The following is an 18,239-nucleotide window of genomic DNA, read 5'->3' as shown; positions in this document are numbered from 1 at the left end:
GTAAACTCATGAAAAAGGCAAAGTGGAGAAACGATTTATCATTGTTGCTTTTAGGGTTCCCTACATTAGTCGGTAAAAACGGAACCCTCATAGCATCACTCCGTTATCCGTATGCTGCCTTCCTGTCTGTTAGTCCGACTGTTCAAAACCCTTTTTCTCTGGAACGTGTAGACGTGTGGCGTTAAAATAGATGTCACATATTAAGATCTACGTTCTCTTGGGGATGTAAAACCGTCAAGCAACTAAAGGCAATGCTATCGAAAAACACGGACGCTTTTGCGATATATTTTGATGCTCGCAAACTAACGCATCACAGCCTTCATGGTACTTCTTCTTGACCAATAATCATGCTTTTTTCGAAGAAGCGGGGCCTCACGCTATAACCATAGAAACAACTCGGAAACTGTTTATTTGTAACTCATCACACGAAAAAAAGTTGTTTGTGAACTTTCCGTCCGTCCGTCAAATCCTATTTTTCTGAGGAATGGTTTGAAGTATCAGGTTTAAATTCGTCACACGTACTGAGGTCCATAGTCATTTTGCGGTGCAAACATTTTAAGTTACTTGGTCAATTCAATAAGAAGGTACGGCCATTTATGTTACATATTTCGATACGTGCAAAATCACTCATTAAAACTTATGGGGTAATTCTCCACCACGTAGAATCGTGAAATTTGACTAGAAGAAACGTTTTTCTGTTCAGTTAAAGGAAATAAGTCCGAATATTGTAATTTGTATGTAAATTATATTAAATAACAATTTTTTTCATTTGCTGTCAGACTTCACACTTAAAACAATCTCAAAAACCTTGGGATTCCTGGAACCGATATCGTGCCGGTATCAGTGTCGATATCAGCCGGAAATCATCGATATCCTCTATTCCCTGAGTGAATAAACTGTCTTTATAGGTAGGTGATTTAGCACGGAACACGCAGGGCGTTAGTCTTTCTCGCAAATGGTCGTTTTATGTATTTTTTAGGATTATTCGCATCCTTTGTAGTTGTTTGTTCTTTTCTTGTAGCGATATAGCTTCTAGAAATTTTCCTTCATTTTTGAAAGCTCTTTGGTCGGCTGGCATAATTTTTCCGCAATTCTGCAATCAAAGAAGTCGGTGGTAGATGAATTATGGACGATTTTGGAAGGTAACATGCTCACCAGATGCTTCTCTTCCTTCGGATGGAATGTGATAAGAGAGAGGGGGCGAAAGGGATTTATACCAACTCAGCAATTGGAATTCCTCCATCCACTTCCCTATCCATTTGCTATCGTAACCTGTACAGTTGTTTCATCATGCGCAACTGCAGAGAGAGATTACAAACATCAGAAATTAACTCGCTGGGATTCCCTAGCACATCTTAAAAATTCTCCCGGCTATCCGTAAAACAATATTTTCTGTCAGCCATCCCACAGACTCCTTTACCTCCCTTACACGGGGAAGCATAATTTCCATATTTTTACCGTGAAACCCATTAACAATCATCATTAAATTTCCAACATCTTCCTGAAAGTGTAACTAGTCGCTCTTTTGCTGAAATAAATTGATTTTACGTTTCTACAAGTATCACCCCTTCACGTTTAGTATTTCAAACTTTAGAGTGTCAACTCCCCCTTTACTACGCAAGAAAACTTGCAGGATGATATCACACGAAATACTAACGCTTGTCTCAGTTTTTGACTAACAAATACCTTCGTCAATAATTAACTTACTGCAGCTCGTAGCTTTATATTCCACACTGGAAACCAGGGCTGTTCACTCCTTTCTTTCGTCACAGACTATGAGAAATTTAAATTGCAGTTGGCACTCTTGGAAACTTAGTGCATCACATAGTATAAGTTGCTTCATGTAACACTGATACTAATATTAAACAAGAGAATGTCACTCGATACAAGAAATAACTTAATACAATGGGTACAAACAGTAATAGCGTAAATTTCATTTCCTTTTCTTTGGCACCGAACTACCTATACCTTAGTACTGTTGAAATCACAGTGGGACCTCGCTCCATTATATTCACTCACGAGGTTTTCTCTATGTATACAACTCTTTGAGCTATTATCCTCGAAAGGTAGTTTTTTCGAGGGTAAAGTGTTTCAGATCCATTTACGTAAGGTTAGCTCTGTTCTCAGTAAATTACATTTTATTAGTTCTTTCAGTAGCCATACATTGGCCATAACTTCAATAGATTCGATAGTGGTTTACTGTATTTGCATTTCTGGGGTGCTGAAAGTGAATTAATTATTCACATGTGCATATGGATGCAACTGCGCACATACATTCTGTTAACTCACTGTTACAAACGGATTTTTAAAAAAAGAAAACCTCTCACATCATTTACCTTTACTTTCCAGTGAAAATTACTTCTATTTCCTGAACTTATCTTTTCCAGCAGAACCACGGAACATGTCAAAGTAATTGGTTACTGATCAGACTGTGATGGATAGACAATCAAGTTGGCTCTTTGCTTTCAGGAGAAATACTCAAGCTTTTACCTCAACCGATTTAAAGAAATCAGCCTTCAGATTTTTCAATTCTTCTTCAACAACCATTAAGCAGATTTCTTTACAGATGAAAAAGCGTTGTATAACTGGCTTCATTACGTTGCTACCAGGGAAGCAGTAGGTTACTATGGTCGATAAACTCAGTAAAGTCACAACATATCCTGATAAGCTGTAGACGAAAGTCTGTCTAAAATAAACAAAGTTTCCACGTCAGGTTTTTTTCCGTTTTCCACGCCGTTTTCTGTCGCTTAAACAAAACAGCACATAACCTTCGAATATTCAATATTTCTTGTTATGCCAAGAACAATGAAAAAATGTAAAAAAAATGCGATTAAGATATGCGCTTGTAGCAATATCACAAACTGGGTGGCAACAACCGCAAAAAAGTTGACGCGAACGTATCCACGAATCTGCTTTTTCAGGTATGTTTTTTTCCTGTGATGATAAATCACGTATTTCAGTAATTTTCACGTCATATGTTACGTGAGCAAGGGCCTAACGGCACTGAGTTCAGTCGTTTTGTCGAAGATAATTCACGGTGAAATCCACAGTACTAAATACTATGCGATATTCAGTAATATGACGCTGACCAGATGGAGTGCAGAAACGCACACATTGGGTGGGGCTGTCAGTGGTTGGTGGCCGGTGCCCACTGCACTGAGACGAAACTGTCGAGCGCAGACTGACTGATCTTGGCATGAAGCCGCGAGCTCTTTCCCCGAAAGGTTTTTTTTAAATTCCATAAGAAAGACACTCTTAGCAGGCAGACGAAATGCGGTTTAAAAATTTGAGAAATGTGTGGGTTCCGATATCTCGGCCTTGTATTCACACTACGCAACACTTACCTCGAACTAATGAACACATGCAGCTCCATTGCGGCTCACGTTGAATGCGACACTTCCTATTGATCACCAATTCGTTAGCGAATGGACGTGGGTATCAGCCCAACATTCATGTATCCGTGTGTGGCAAACACTTAACACACACATCAATGTTGGTCGGAAATCCGTTCATCGTCGTTGAACTGCCAGGCGGATGAGAAACTGACCCGGCACGCAACCCTGAATTCCGGGGGTGGTGGGCTTTCAGGAAAGGTTCTGACTCCATGTCAACGGCAGTCGGTACCTAACGCTGCAGTAATTTGTTCTGTCGGTGAATGCAATGCCCTTACTCACAGCAGCACGTGAAGCTGGACATCTGCTGTGGGCCAACCGAAGTTGAAACTGCACACCAGTTCAATAGAGTCATGCGGAGTGGGCTGAGGAGTTTTCGAATAAATATGCGAATCTCCGACTGCGTATTAGAAGTGTAGTTGAGTACAAAATTACTTCTCTGATGCTTTGGAGGTGTTTCCCCTACCATGTGACAGGTTCGCCCATTCAGGTTACTGTTCACATCAACTGAGATTTTTATTTAAACATCGTTGAGAAACCAAGTGTTTACTTTCCTTCAACAGGTCCATCTACGAAGATTGCTGCAATCACGTTGACAGGGAAGCACATCTTCGTCCCTAGTCTGACAAATACTTACATACCCTGTCACACCTCGATCGACTAGCAAGGTCACTCTGTCTATGTTCTGTAGAAAATATCTGGGGCTGTTTCGAACAGTAGATAGGACTAACAAGCAGTGTTCCCAGAGTTTGATAACTTTGTGGCAACTAATTTATCAGTGAGTGGCTAGATCTGAATACGGCCTACGTGCATAGACACGTGCCGTCTCCTGCTCATCAAATTCGACCCATCATCAAGCGCAGAGCCGATGTCAGACGGGGCTAGCGTGAAGTCTCCTAGGACGGACTAATTTAAGATGCCCCCATAAACGAAACTTTCTGCCAGTCTGGGATTCAAACTCGGATCTCGTGGTAAAGCAGCAAGTAGACTTGCAAAGTTCTCTTAAGGTGGGAAATGCATGAAACGGATAGTCACCTGTTAATACGCAGTGTGCTTCAGATACTAAAGAAGGATAAGTAAAATTTTCTGTTTTTCTTTGTATTAGTGCAATACAACTCCAAATTCAGTTTTCAAAATTTCTATTGAAAATTATGAAATGATTATAAAATAATCATTTTAATACACCTCTTATAACTGATTATCTCATTTCCCTCATCTACTCACTACCAAAATGAGCTCTGTTACTTCTACATCCATGTACGCTGCTGTAAGTGACCAGTTTGGAAAATCAATGACAAAGAGTTTTCGTAAGATTTCACACCCTCTTCCTAGGGTTCGGCAGAGGCTTTTAAGGTCATTTAACTAAATGTTATAGTTTAAACAAAACAATGGAAAATTTGTTTGCTGCACTTCTGGAAATCTATAGTCCAAATAGGGAGGGATTACATCTAATGTGTTCTGAGAAACAGGTTTGCAAGTGTCACAATACGTAATTTCCAGGAAAATTAATTTAAAGGTCAAACTTACATTTTCCTTAATTTTCATTCTCAGAAAATTCCAGGACTGTAGAAACGATCTTCCATGTCGTCAAGATTTGTCATTTAATTTCTTTTGTTTTGACATGCGTCCTGTGTCATGAACAGACATGGCAGCTCTAGATTAATGATGGCGCTAAATTTCGTCAGCAGTTGTTAGAGTCAGTGCACCAGCCTTGAAGTCGAAACGCTGTAATACTTTCCGCCCACAAACGTTTCCGTAATCAAAAACAATTATGGTATCATATGTTACAGATTTTACAACTGTTGATGACGAAAATATTATCTGGGGGCACATTCCAGAATAAGAACATTCGGAAACTCATTTGCATTTTGAGTAATGAGTTTCCTGATGATTACCCTTCTTTAGTAAATCAGAATTTGCCAGGAACACAGATGTGACCTTCGCAGCATTCATTAGACATTAAAGGATGATTTTCTTCCGGCTGTAGAAAGTGTTATAGCACAAACATCAAGGAAAGGGGGCCTGACGAGTTAACATCGACGATTTTCATCGCCTCCCGTAAGACTTCTAAAATGAAACTTCGAGAAATATTTCTCAATGAAGTTTGTTACTGTCTACAAACCAATTTGGAAAAAAAAATTTTGGCATTGCAAACGTTCTCCCTAAAGGTGTTCTATCCTTTCCCTACTACAACATTTATCCACTGCCCATGAAGCTTTCCAGGGATTTTTTCTAGGGATATCTTTCATAGCAACCCCTCCCCCAAAAATGTATTTGTAGATCAGTATCTAATTAATATGCCGAATGGTGCAGTAGTGGATAATTTTGCATCTTGGCACACTGTTCAGACTTTAATATATTTTTGGTCCCTCTTAAAATGATAACATTACTTTTATATGTGTTGCACTCGTTTCTGCGATTAAAAGAGTTACTCCAGGAAAGTAAGCTCTTTCCAAAATTCAGAAACTGTTGTATAGTGGAAGTGTACCTAGGAACAAATATTTTATTCATATTTATAAGTGTTTCAATCGAGACGAAACTGACAGTGTTGTATTTAATATTAAATGTATTCCATTATTACTGTACTACAAATCAAGTAGCAGTAAGTGAATTCAGATTTTAAAAAAAGTATTTTCAAAATTACGTATTCTAGAGAAGAGTTAGAAGATAAAAACAATTTGAAGTGGAAACACATTTTGATTTTCGGCTTTCAGAAGATTATTAAGACATTAAATTAACTCAGTTCACTTACAAATGCTGCACAAAACACAAGCTCACGTCTTAAAACAAGAACAAACGTAGTAACCAGTGCTGAAACTGCTCTAGTAGCCTTCTTTCATATCATTCCAAAATCGGTCACAGGACTGGAGCACCGACCAGGAATAGTCATGTGTCCCTGAGTACACTATCCTTCAGGTACGGTACTGTACCCTCTTCGATTTATTGTGTTTTCGAACTGGTTTGTAAATATATTGTTCTTGTATGTCAATGTGTTGGAGAAACAGACATCATACTGATTGTCATTTGGACTACAACAATAAAGCATAATACTCACTTAAGTTCACAGAGGAATGAAGAGGGCCTCAGAGTAAGACGAAAAGTTTCCATTACTTGCTTCGAATATCATAGGTATAAACTATTTGGGCAATCTGTTATCGCCCACAAAGTTTACATATCGATTGAGATGCGAAACGAAAACGCTCGTCTGCTTTCCTACGACATTTGCCTACATACAGAAAGAATTCTTCTCAATGAATTAGGAGTGATGAAAGCTGTTGGCATCGATTCAAGTAAAAAAAATTTCCTTACTTGTTTACAGAAACGTCATCTGTTACTATCTCTCAGCATTTGTTTATTCATGCTAGGAATTGGTTATCATTCCTAGACAGCAACTTTTAACCATTCTATATTCCTCAGTTAATTGTTATCACAAAATTAACTACTTTGCTACATTATAAGTTCTAAGTATGCTTGTGAACCCTTTAACTTTACAGTACCACTGCATTCATAGTGGCCACTTTAATATTCTTCTTGTCAGTGACATTAATCTCAATAAGTCAAACAATTAATGATTTATATCTCTGTGTAAATAAGTGTCACATCATTCAGCACGTGTAACAAACTATATTTTATGAGCGATTTATTCTAACATTAGCATCATATCTGAATGAATATAACATTTGAAATGTTCATCAACACTCTTGTTTAACTTTAACACCTCATTCAATAAAAAACTATCATCAGTATCATAAAAATTCCATGAATTTTCAAACTTATCAGTACAATAATAACTTCTTACAATAATCTTCATTACTTCAATTAACACTTACATCTCAGATAACTCCAACACCTCAACCATGATCCACATTAGCTAATACATCAGTAATTATCTAATTACTGCTCTACAGTGGACAAAATTTTTTGTACATCGTAAATAGTGCACTTTCAACATAACTTCATCCTAATGATGAAGAAAACATAAATCACACACGTTTCAAGATTTACGGTTTTTTGGCTTGAATCTTCTCATATTCTAGTGATTAATACTGACTTTAAACTATGAATGAGACTGTTCTGAAAATGTATTACCTATGATATTTTACCTTAAGTAACTCTATTTCCTACATAATACTTGCATAGCCTCTGGAATCACTGTCTTCTTGTATATATCATTGCTGTTACCACACATTATAATTCAATTCATACACAGTTTTGTCAATAACAGTGGTACACTTACATAACCAGATAATTTGTAGAATTCAAATAATGCAAATTGTGTGTCAGTTTAGCCTCAAACAAGATGGAGTTGAAAAGAATTCTGTTCAGCTACAGAAGCTATAGACAGAATTGATTCTGTAAGCTCAAATATACACATGGGATAATATTAAAACACTGAAATAATAACCGCATTACCACAGATAGAGTTAAAGCAATAGAAAGAGATAGTTGGATAGAAAATGGAGAAGATGACAAAATAGACACAGAAATGGAGAGTATAATTCTGATACATTTTTCAGGGTCCAGTAGTCACAGGGGTACAATGTCTTTATTTGACATAAAGCACTTAACAAATAAATGAGTTATTTAAAACATACCACATCATAATTATCAATATCTTTAAAATATTACATACAACTTCAATCATGTTAGTTCATCCCTAGGACAAATCTCAGTATATAAGCCGAAAATCAGCACCATGTAACGTAGAAAGCAACATAAGGATGCAAAATTCAAAAGCCTACCTAGTATTACAAATGAAACTAACTTAATGATCTAAATTCTACTATGTTTGTAAGTAATGACACAAAAACAAACTCTGTTGCATGCTGACACTCGAAGTTCAAATGGTTCAAATGGCTCTGAGCACTATGCGACTTTACTTCTGAGCTCATCAGTCGCCTAGAACATAAAACTAATTAAACCTAATTAACATAAGGACATCACACACATCCATTCCCGAGGCAGGATTCGAACCTGCGACCGTAGCGGTCGCTCGGTTCCAGACTGTAGCGCACAGAACCGCTGGGCCACTCCGTCCAGCGACATAGAAATAGCTGGACTCTGCATGATGCACTTTTTGTAATGAGTCTATATGCTTTTGGAGATATACAATTTAAGTAAATCTTCTCTTTGATGTATTCATATGTTCACCGATTTCTCATACAGAAACAGCAGTTGACCGGCGTTGCCTGGTGAAACGTTGTTGTGATGCCTCGTGTAAGGAGCAGAAATGCGTACAATCACGTTTCTGACTTTGATAAAGGTCGGATTGTAGCCTATCGCGATTGCGGTTTATCGTATCGCGACATTGCTGCTCGCTTTGGTCGAGATCCAATGACTGTTAGCAGAATATGGAATCAGGTGGGTTCTAAAGGGTAATATGGAACGCCATGCTGGATCCCAACGGCCTCGTATCACTAGCAGTCGAGATGACAGGCATCTTATCCGCATCGCTGTAACGGATCGTGCAGCCACGTCTCGATCCCTGAGTCAACAGATGGGGACGTTTGCAAGACAACAACCATCTGCACGAACAGTTCGACGACGTTTGCAGCAGCATGGACTATCAGCTCGGAGACCATGGCTGCAGTTACTATTGACGATTCATCACAGACAGGAGCGCCTGCAATGGTGTACTCAACGACGAACCTGGGTGCACGAATGGCAAGACGTCATTTTTTCGGATGAATCCAGGTTCTGATTACAGCATCATGATGGTCGCATCCGTGTGTGTGGGACATCGCGGTGAAAGCACGTTGGAAACGTGTATTCGTCATCGCTATACTGGCGTATCACCCGGCGTGATGGTATGGGGTGCCATTGGTTACACGTCTCGGTCACCTCTAGTTCGCATTGATGTCACTTTGAACAATGGACGTTACATTTCAGATGTGTTACGACCCGTGGCTCTACCCTTCATTCGATCCCTGTGAAACCCTACATTTCAGCATGATAATGCACGACCGCATGTTGCAGATCCTGCACCGGCCTTTCTGGATACAGAAAATGTTAGACTGCTGCCCTGGCCAGCCCATTCTCCAGATCTCACAAATTGAAAACGTCTGGGCAATGGTGGCCGACCAACTGGCACGTCACAATACGCCAGTCAGTACTCTTGATGAACTGTGGTATCGTGTTGAAGCTGCATGGGCAGCTGTACCTGTACACGCCATCCAAGCTCTCTTTGACTCAATGCCCACGCACATCAAGGCTGTTATTACGGCCAGAGGTTTTTGTTCCGGGTACTGATTTATCAGGATCTATGCACCAAAATTGCGTGAAAATGTAATCACATGTCAGTTCTAGTACACTATATTTGTCCAATGAATACTCGTTTATCATCTGCATTTCTTCTTGGTGTAGCAATTTTAATGGCCAGTAGTGTATAATGACTTCTCAACGTCCGCAGAATATTGTGCTTTCGGTGTCAAATTAAGGCGATTATCAACTGCTGGCAGGGACGGTAGTCACGGACTTGATGAACAGATAACGCCTTTTGTCCACTCAAGCTTCCTCTTCTGCCTTGACCCTAACTTTTAGCCACAGTAGCATTGCAACTCCTCTAGGAGGCAGAAGATAAGATTCAGTTTTAGTATGAGTTTAATATTTGGCACATTCATAGACCGATCATCAAGTGATCTCAAACTGACTGTAGCTGAATTTAGTATCTTTTACGAATTTTTACAAAATGGTAGGGAGAGTTAGACTACAGAATCTTGTCGTAACTGTCATCATAGGAAACCTGGACAGGAGTAGAAATAATTGTTGAACGTATGAAAACATCAAAGAGAAGATTTACTTAAACTGTATATCTCCAAAATCATATAGACTCACTACAAAAAGAGCATTAATATGCAGAGTCCAGCTATTTCTATGTCAACAACGCTGGACGGAGTGGCCTAGCGGTTCTAGGTTCTACAGACTCTAACCGCGTGACCGGTACGGTCCCAGGTTCGAATCCTGCCTCGGGCATGGATGTGTGTGCTGTCCTGAGGTTAGTTAGGTTTGAGTAGTTCTAAGTTCTAGAGGACTGATGACCTCAGAAGTTAAGTCCCATAGTGCTGAGAGCCATTTGAACCAATTTTATGTCAACAACGATGGGGCACCCGGAAGCAACTGTGACTGAAGCAGTCATGCTGGAGAATCTCAACGTGCGAGTGGTGTGAGTGACATGAGCCAATCCAGGACTGGGATGCAGTCGTCCATATGCTTCAAATATCTCACACAAAATGTAGATTCCTCCGTATTGTACACTTTATTTTTAAGAAATCGGACCATACTCGCATTTTCACATCGCTAAGGTATCGTTACTTCTTGTGATAACCCAATACAACTAAATGGTATAGGCTATATCACCTGTACGTTCTCTCATCAGTTGAAAAAGGTATTCGTATCAGCTTAATATTCGCTACGTCCATCATCACAGGAGTAGAATATTAAACCGGTTTTGGGTCATGACAAGGCGGTAGGAGCACGTTCTACCTCTGTCACAAGAAGTCTCCTCACTTTGGAACACATTTAATGCATTTAAATGCGTCATTACCTATGAAGTCTCTTAAGGTAGCAAAATAGCATCACAGAAGAGATGTACATGTCAGGTTAATACCAAATGTCACGTTATAAATCTGGTAATAAAGCTGATTTTATTACGATGCCATTTTTCCCAGTGCAGATGAGAGATTTCGTTGAAAAATTTCTCTGCAGCGAGGAAACGCCTCCCGACAGCTCCCTCTAGTGAATCATATCTGTGGTAGTCTCGCCCTCGATTCCACCCACCTTGAGGCACGCTTCTGGTATCTAACTGTCTGAATAATTAATGAAATTGATCATGAGAGTCCCTATAAATGGTGAGTAAATTTTTTCCTCCAGTCGGATTAGACTCGCCAGGTCACCGTTGCAGACGCTTGTATGACGTCACTGGGTGCTTCCTAAAGCTAGGTCGTCACTTCTTCCGATACCAAAATGGGTAGTATTCGGCGTCAAATAGCTGAAGATATGCATCGCTAATTACGTACTGCCTCTTGGTTACCTTGTCATACTAGTGGAACCAAGTCACTTAGAAATCCGGTGTACTGCTCCCAAACTAATGCTGCTGATTCCTAGGGCTCTATAAGAGCAGGGAGGTATTTCATTTCTGCTCCATCCCCATGACACCTCCGCCAAATCCCGGTCGCTGATTCCGGCTCACCTGTGAATATCTGCTACCGCTGACACCAGATCACAAACCTCTGCCCACACATCGGGCCTGTACCGCTCTGCTCGTTGTGCTGGACAGCTGTTAATGATTTCCGACTCAGAAAAGTTGTCCTATCCTTCGCGGAACTACTGGGCCCCTAAATGTCACTGGGGTAAATGCCAAGATGTTGATAAATATGGTTTCCCTCCTCTCACTTGCAAACCGAAACGTTCTTAGGTGTGTTTTCGAAAAATGCCGGGAGGACTGACCCAGTGAGCAATACCAAAATACCTGCCTGACCACCGCCCCATCGCAAACATGGATGAGCTTGCAGACTGGGGTTTCTGTCAGAGTACAGCCCTCTTGAAGTGTTCCTATTGGTTCCTGCCAGATAAGTGGATGGGTGCTTGAGAACTCAAATGCCAATCCCTGGAGGTAAGGCGAGAAATACTATCGAGAAAATTTAGAGTACCGACATTTGAAGCTGACTGCAGAAGTATTCAACTCCTGCCAACACTGAATTCGCATAAAGATCACAAAGACTGACTACGAGAAATGAGCATTCATACGGAGGCCTGTATTCATTCTTTTCTTCCATGTCGCTATATCTGCAATTAGAATAGGAAAAGAAATGACAAGCAATGTACAGGGTACCTTCCACCAGGCACCATAGATGACTTGCGAAGTATGCATATAGATGTAGTTGTCCCTTATTTATCGAGAAAACGAAAGACGGAACTTCTAGTGCTGATTGTCTCTCAATAAAAATCTTCGTATCAGCCCCTAACTGCAGTCACATCGTGAGACGTGTGTTAGAGGCTTTTTTTATGGAGCATACATCCATAATACGAATCTAATGGTCACATAGCTTGCAATACACTATCCACTAAATCATTTACATCGGTGCAGCAACCTCATAACTCCACGCACAATTCAGAGCTACTGCAAGATTAGGGGATATTCGTGACTTAAACACAGCACTACCCACTTTCTACTCCCACTTATTGCTCAACAGCGGATCGACCATGATGCTGTATTCTACCCCTGCGTAGTGCACATGTGCAAAGTGATGGTCATTTATTCAGAAGCAAATCAATTACTAACACGCTTATACAACTATCGTACATCGAGAGCCAATTAACAAATAGTTACAAACCAGATCAAATCGTCATTGTTTTTTTCCAGCAACAGCTGCCATGTAAGTACCTCTTCCACCTAAATCGGAATTGTAGCACAACGGTCTCTAAGTGAAAGAGCGGTGGGATTTGCTGTAACTCGGCTCCTACAAATTCACATCTTAGTGTATCGACGACACACCCCTTAAAAATCCATGCAGGTGAATTTGAGCTTGACATATTCTTCCGCTTTATCTCCACAACTTGCCAGTTCTTAGTGTTTGCTTCTCTTCCCTCAAGATTCCCAAAAAAAAAAGTAACCGAACCTGACATGTGCATTCTATTCCAGCTCCCTCCAGATGCTTACTGCTAGACATATTTTATCGGCAGTTAACGATTCCGAAGACAGTGTACGGGATTTCTAGTCCTATTAACGTGCAAGAGATTTTTGTTACGTTCAGGTCAGCTGCCAGCTGCACAACAAGTCGTCCAGCTTGCAGATACCTCCATTACCTACGAACATCCCCAGCTAAAAGAAATAAACTGCAAGCGTCTGTAAATTGCGTGGTCGAGCGTTCATAGAACCAGTATTGTCGATTACCCATCTGTCCCAATGTTACACGCTGAGTAAAAATTTGCCTATATACTTGCATGTATACCCTCAACCACCTCTAAATTTCTGGGAGAAATATGTCAACTCTCCCCAATATTTTTTTCACTCGTGTATTCGAATGCAGTATGCCCACCTGTACGATGCTAGCTGCATCTGCATGACGCTTATGCTTCGCAGACCATCGACCTAACCTGAACAGATGTCCGCTCAAACGACTGGTAGATAGCGACTTTGTTGTGTTGACCTGTCAAATCGACGTTGCTATTCACCAGTATACATCATTTCACCGTAAACGTGTCTATGTTTGTTAATGTCGGTGTAGCAGCTGACATTGACTTCAAAGGTATTGAGGAAATTGTGACTGTATAGTGAGGCATGAAGGAGGGGCTGTTTCACATACATTGAGGGAAACTATGCGTCAATGTGACATATATATCGAAGGGCAGTTGGCGGCTAAGCGGGTCATGTTCTGTGCCAGGATTCATGTCTTCGGCAGTAGCAATGTTATGCGCCAAGATGTATTGTGCTTGGTATTGATGCGCAAAAATTGACTGCTTAGGAGTCATCACAGGAAGTATTTCTAAAGCAACGAAATTCTGTGAACACACATGGTCTGCAGATGTGGAATGTGCTACAGTGGAGCGAGAGTAGAATTGTGGAACAGTATTCCTTCAGATATTGGGAGGGCTGAGATGGACATGTACTGTTCGTTATTTCGATCACTCAGTTACTTTAAGATCAACAAAAGTTCATTCAAGATGGTATACGTACTCTAACAGGTTTTGCTTGCAATAAATTTGGAATTTAAAGCACACAAAAATTCGCAAAAATTGCAAAATATGTCGCATAGCTTCGAAACATCAGTCAGTGTAATTTATGTACAGTGTTTGTTCTGTGTGTGGATCTCTCTACCACCATTAATAAATGTTCTGTTAAAGCTACAGTCTTCCATTCCATGTACATGCTCATAAACTCCAGTCTGATTTCGATGCTTGCGACGAACATACAGTCCATCCAAAGTAGCAATGGCATCAGATGTCTGTAACACAGCTACCAAAGGTGTGTCAGGGCTTTTTAAGTAAAATGATGATGCATATACTGCTCAATCCTACAATTAACAAATGATTTATTATAACTACAGTCTTCCATTTCATACACAGGCATCTTGATGCTATTCTACGTAGTTTGGAATGCAGCTTGCTCAGGAAGAAAAGAATACCCTTCAGCACTACAGTGGTGTTAGATGAATGTAACTTCATCTCAGAACGTTTGTCAGGACTATTTATACACAGTGATGCTATGTGTGGTGATCCCTTCCACCATTTACAAATGTTCCATTAAAATTAGAGTCTTCCATCTCATATACAGGCATATAGACTGTATTCTAATTTCAAAATGCAATTTTTCTAAGAAAAATACGCACTAATGCAACAGTGCACTGGAATCAGAAGCGTGTAATATTGGTCCCAAACAACTGTCAGGGCTATTTATGAACCGTGATATTGTGTGGTACTTCTCTTCTGTAATTCACTAACGAGCAATTAAACATTTATAGGAGAAAGTTTTTGTCAAACTTTGAAAAATTTACTAATATACGAATTTAATAATCTTAGAAGTGTTTTATGTTTTATTTTCCTTGGGACTGAGAGTAAAATATAGGTGCCTGAATTACAGACCACTGTCCATCTTGCGTGGGGTTTCGACTACTGTGGATGGTGGCCATTTAAAAGACCGCTTTCTTATGTCACAAAAACACGAACAAAGAAACATGTCATTTCGAATGCAATGACGATACAATAAATTAATTAATTTGCTCAATTTCAAAAATGGAACACATTACAATATTCAAACAAGATAACAGATCTAAACACAATGAAATATTACAAATTGCAGGGCCACACATTTTCTTTAGAATGAAATGGGTGAAGAAAAGACGGCTCTTTTGTACTACAGTGAGTGCACGCTTTGCTCATAACCTCGCATGAAAAATGTACCCCTTCATTCGTCACTATCTTTGGTTAAAGGTTTCGGACATTTTTTCCACAAACTTTGCACTTGGGGTTGTCTGTGTTCCATCTTTCTTCTTGGTAGTAACATCTCCAGTTATTCCATTGGCCAAGATACTTCCTAATTTTAGGTGTGGCATTGGATTTCAATTATACTTGCCATCAAACTTGATTTTGTACCTCTGTCTCTCCATTTTGACATGGAAATATCAAGTTCCATAGTACAGCCATCCTGTCCTTATCTCATCTGCTTGTCTGCCTCCGGTAAGATTTTAGGAAAATATCTACTATTTGGAGCATTTTTCCACAGCCAAATGCTTCTCTAATTAATAATTTTGAAAGAAATGGTAGATTCGTAATTGTCTGTAAAAATATGCAATACCCAACAACTGGAATAGTTTTTACAGGAAGCCAACGACCTTACCGCAGTGGTAACACTGGTTCCCGTCAGATCACCGAAGTTAAGCGCTGTCGGGCTGGGCTAGAATTGGATGGGTGACCATCCATTCTGCCGATCGCTGTTGGCAACCGAGGTGCACTCAGCCCTTGTGAGGCAAACTTAGGAGCTACTTGATTGAGAAGCAGCGGCTCCGGTCTCGGAAACTGACATACGGCCGGAAGAGCGGTGTGCTGACCACATGCCCCTCCATATCTGCACCCAGTGACGCCTATGCACTGAGGATGACACAGCGGCCGGTCGGTACCGCTAGGCCTTCATGGCCCGTTCGGGAGGAGTTTTTCTTACAGCGACAACTTTCTCTCCTAGGGGCCCTCCTTCCTTAAGTAAGAAATGCCTACATAAACCTGAAAGTTAACACTATCCTCCAATTTCACTTCCATGCTCTCGGATTTCTTTGTGTTATTACTTGAGTTTTGTATTTAGGATGTATAAACATATATACACTCCTGGAAATGGAAAAAAGAACACATTGACACCGGTGTGTCAGACCCACCATACTTGCTCCGGACACTGCGAGAGGGCTGTACAAGCAATGATCACATGCACGGCACAGCGGACACACCAGGAACCGCGGTGTTGGCCGTCGAATGGCGCTAGCTGCGCAGCATTTGTGCACCGCCGCCGTCAGTGTCAGCCAGTTTGCCGTGGCATACGGAGCTCCATCGCAGTCTTTAACACTGGTAGCATGCCGCGACAGCGTGGACGTGAACCGTATGTGCAGTTTATAAAATAAATAAAATAAAATAAAATAAAATATTAATTATGTATTATTGTATGATAGTGATTGGTTGTACTTAATATTTGCGTGACGTTTAATTATTCGGTATCAGACGCTTGACAATGGCTTTTTCGCAAATGCAATGTTATTCGTAGTTGACCGTGAAATAAAACTGAAATAATCGGACTTCGTAATTAAATCGTTACCAAAGACTGCTGCGGTAGGTGCGGACTCATAAACTAAATCTCAATATTACAATAATTTGCCAGCCATGCCAAAACGTCGTACAGAGGTGATTGTCTACTAAACAAAAAATTACACAGTTAGTTAAATCAGATATATTCAATGAATAAGCCTACAGTTCATAATCCTACTTACTTTTATAAATATAAATTCTTTACAGAATCGAGTGCCTAGTATGGTTGCAACTCGCAGTAATTTTCTATATCATGAAATATGGCGGTGTGCCAGACAATAAACTAAAATACGTGCTTCTCGCACCACTTCAACGAGAGCTCTCTTTTCTTAATCAAACATACGAGTAACGTAAATGTACTTTTGTTTTATCAGCGACACAGCGCTGCAGTTGTGTGCCATAGGCTTTATTTATTTGTCACTGATTATTTATTTAATTAATATCTCGCGTTTCCGAGGAAACTCACGCTCGGCATGCAAATGTGCCTTTATATTGCCCCCTGAATTGCGAGGCGAAAGGACACACCTGCAGGCGAGCAATTCACCTAAAGGCACAAGAAAATCTAAGTTATCTACAACTATTTACATGACTTACATTATACTGTATATTATATACAAAATTTGAATGACGCGCGTGCGCCGAAAAAGTTCTTATGTTGGCAAAACAGAGTGCGCGCATGCGCAGAAGCGTCTGTATAACTACGGCACTGCCGTTATTTCGTAAATTTAGATCACGCGGCACAGTATTGCAGTTCATATTGTTCGTGTGCGCGCGCATTTCTTAGTCGTTGCACAAAGAAATTATTCCACCAAGATTACATATGAAGACTACATTCTATGACAGGTAACTTAGTTTTAAAATTACAATATTTGTTATAATACAATACAACTTTAGATTGTTGAATGTTCTTAGTTACATAGCATTGCAATGAAATGCTTCAACGAAAAATGTTCTGTTGTTTCAGGTGCGTTGACCTATACACATCGTGTCGTTATTACATTTCATATTCATCTACTGCACAGTACAGTTTCACAGGTTAGTGTCGTCGTGGTAAAGTTTTTTGATCACAGTAACATCGCTGTATAACAACGTGATTGATACATAAGCATGTCCATTTCCTATTTCCCTTATAGTCGTTGTGATGCAGTTCGTTGTGACAAAAAGCATTGTTTATTACAGATCAGACGTGACCCGTCGAGTAATTAGTCCATATGCAGTTCGTTTTCGATATTCCGTGGAAGCTTGGTTGCAGAACCTCGGACGGCACATAGCTGGCGTCGATCCTTGGACAGTCCAGGTAAGAGTGTCCGTCACATTTCGAGAACATTTCATTCCCTGAAGTTCCAACCAGAATTCTTCCACCCGTCGTGTTGTTTTCTGGACAGGCACTTTGTGTCCATTTAATCCAGTTAACATCTTGAAGTTGGGTACTGTAGTAATGTCACTAGACGATGCACGAATTATGCACTTCACATATTCAGTTTTTTTTTTTTTTTTTTTTTAATATAGCTCACCTAAATGTTCGTAGTTACTCATCGCGTTTACAAAGGTACGATGCATCAT

General features: G+C 40.1%; 1 pseudogene; it reads left to right on the top strand.

The window, feature by feature from the left end:
- Positions 1–15,712: 15,712 nt before the first annotated feature.
- LOC126420273 (5S ribosomal RNA) lies at positions 15,713–15,829 on the top strand (annotated as a pseudogene).
- The last annotated feature ends 2,410 nt before the right edge of the window (positions 15,830–18,239 follow it).

The sequence above is a fragment of the Schistocerca serialis genome, chromosome 9 (assembly GCF_023864345.2).
Source record: "Schistocerca serialis cubense isolate TAMUIC-IGC-003099 chromosome 9, iqSchSeri2.2, whole genome shotgun sequence".
In the NCBI taxonomy this organism is placed as follows: domain Eukaryota; kingdom Metazoa; phylum Arthropoda; class Insecta; order Orthoptera; family Acrididae; genus Schistocerca; species Schistocerca serialis.
This window is presented reverse-complemented; position numbering and strand designations above follow the sequence as displayed.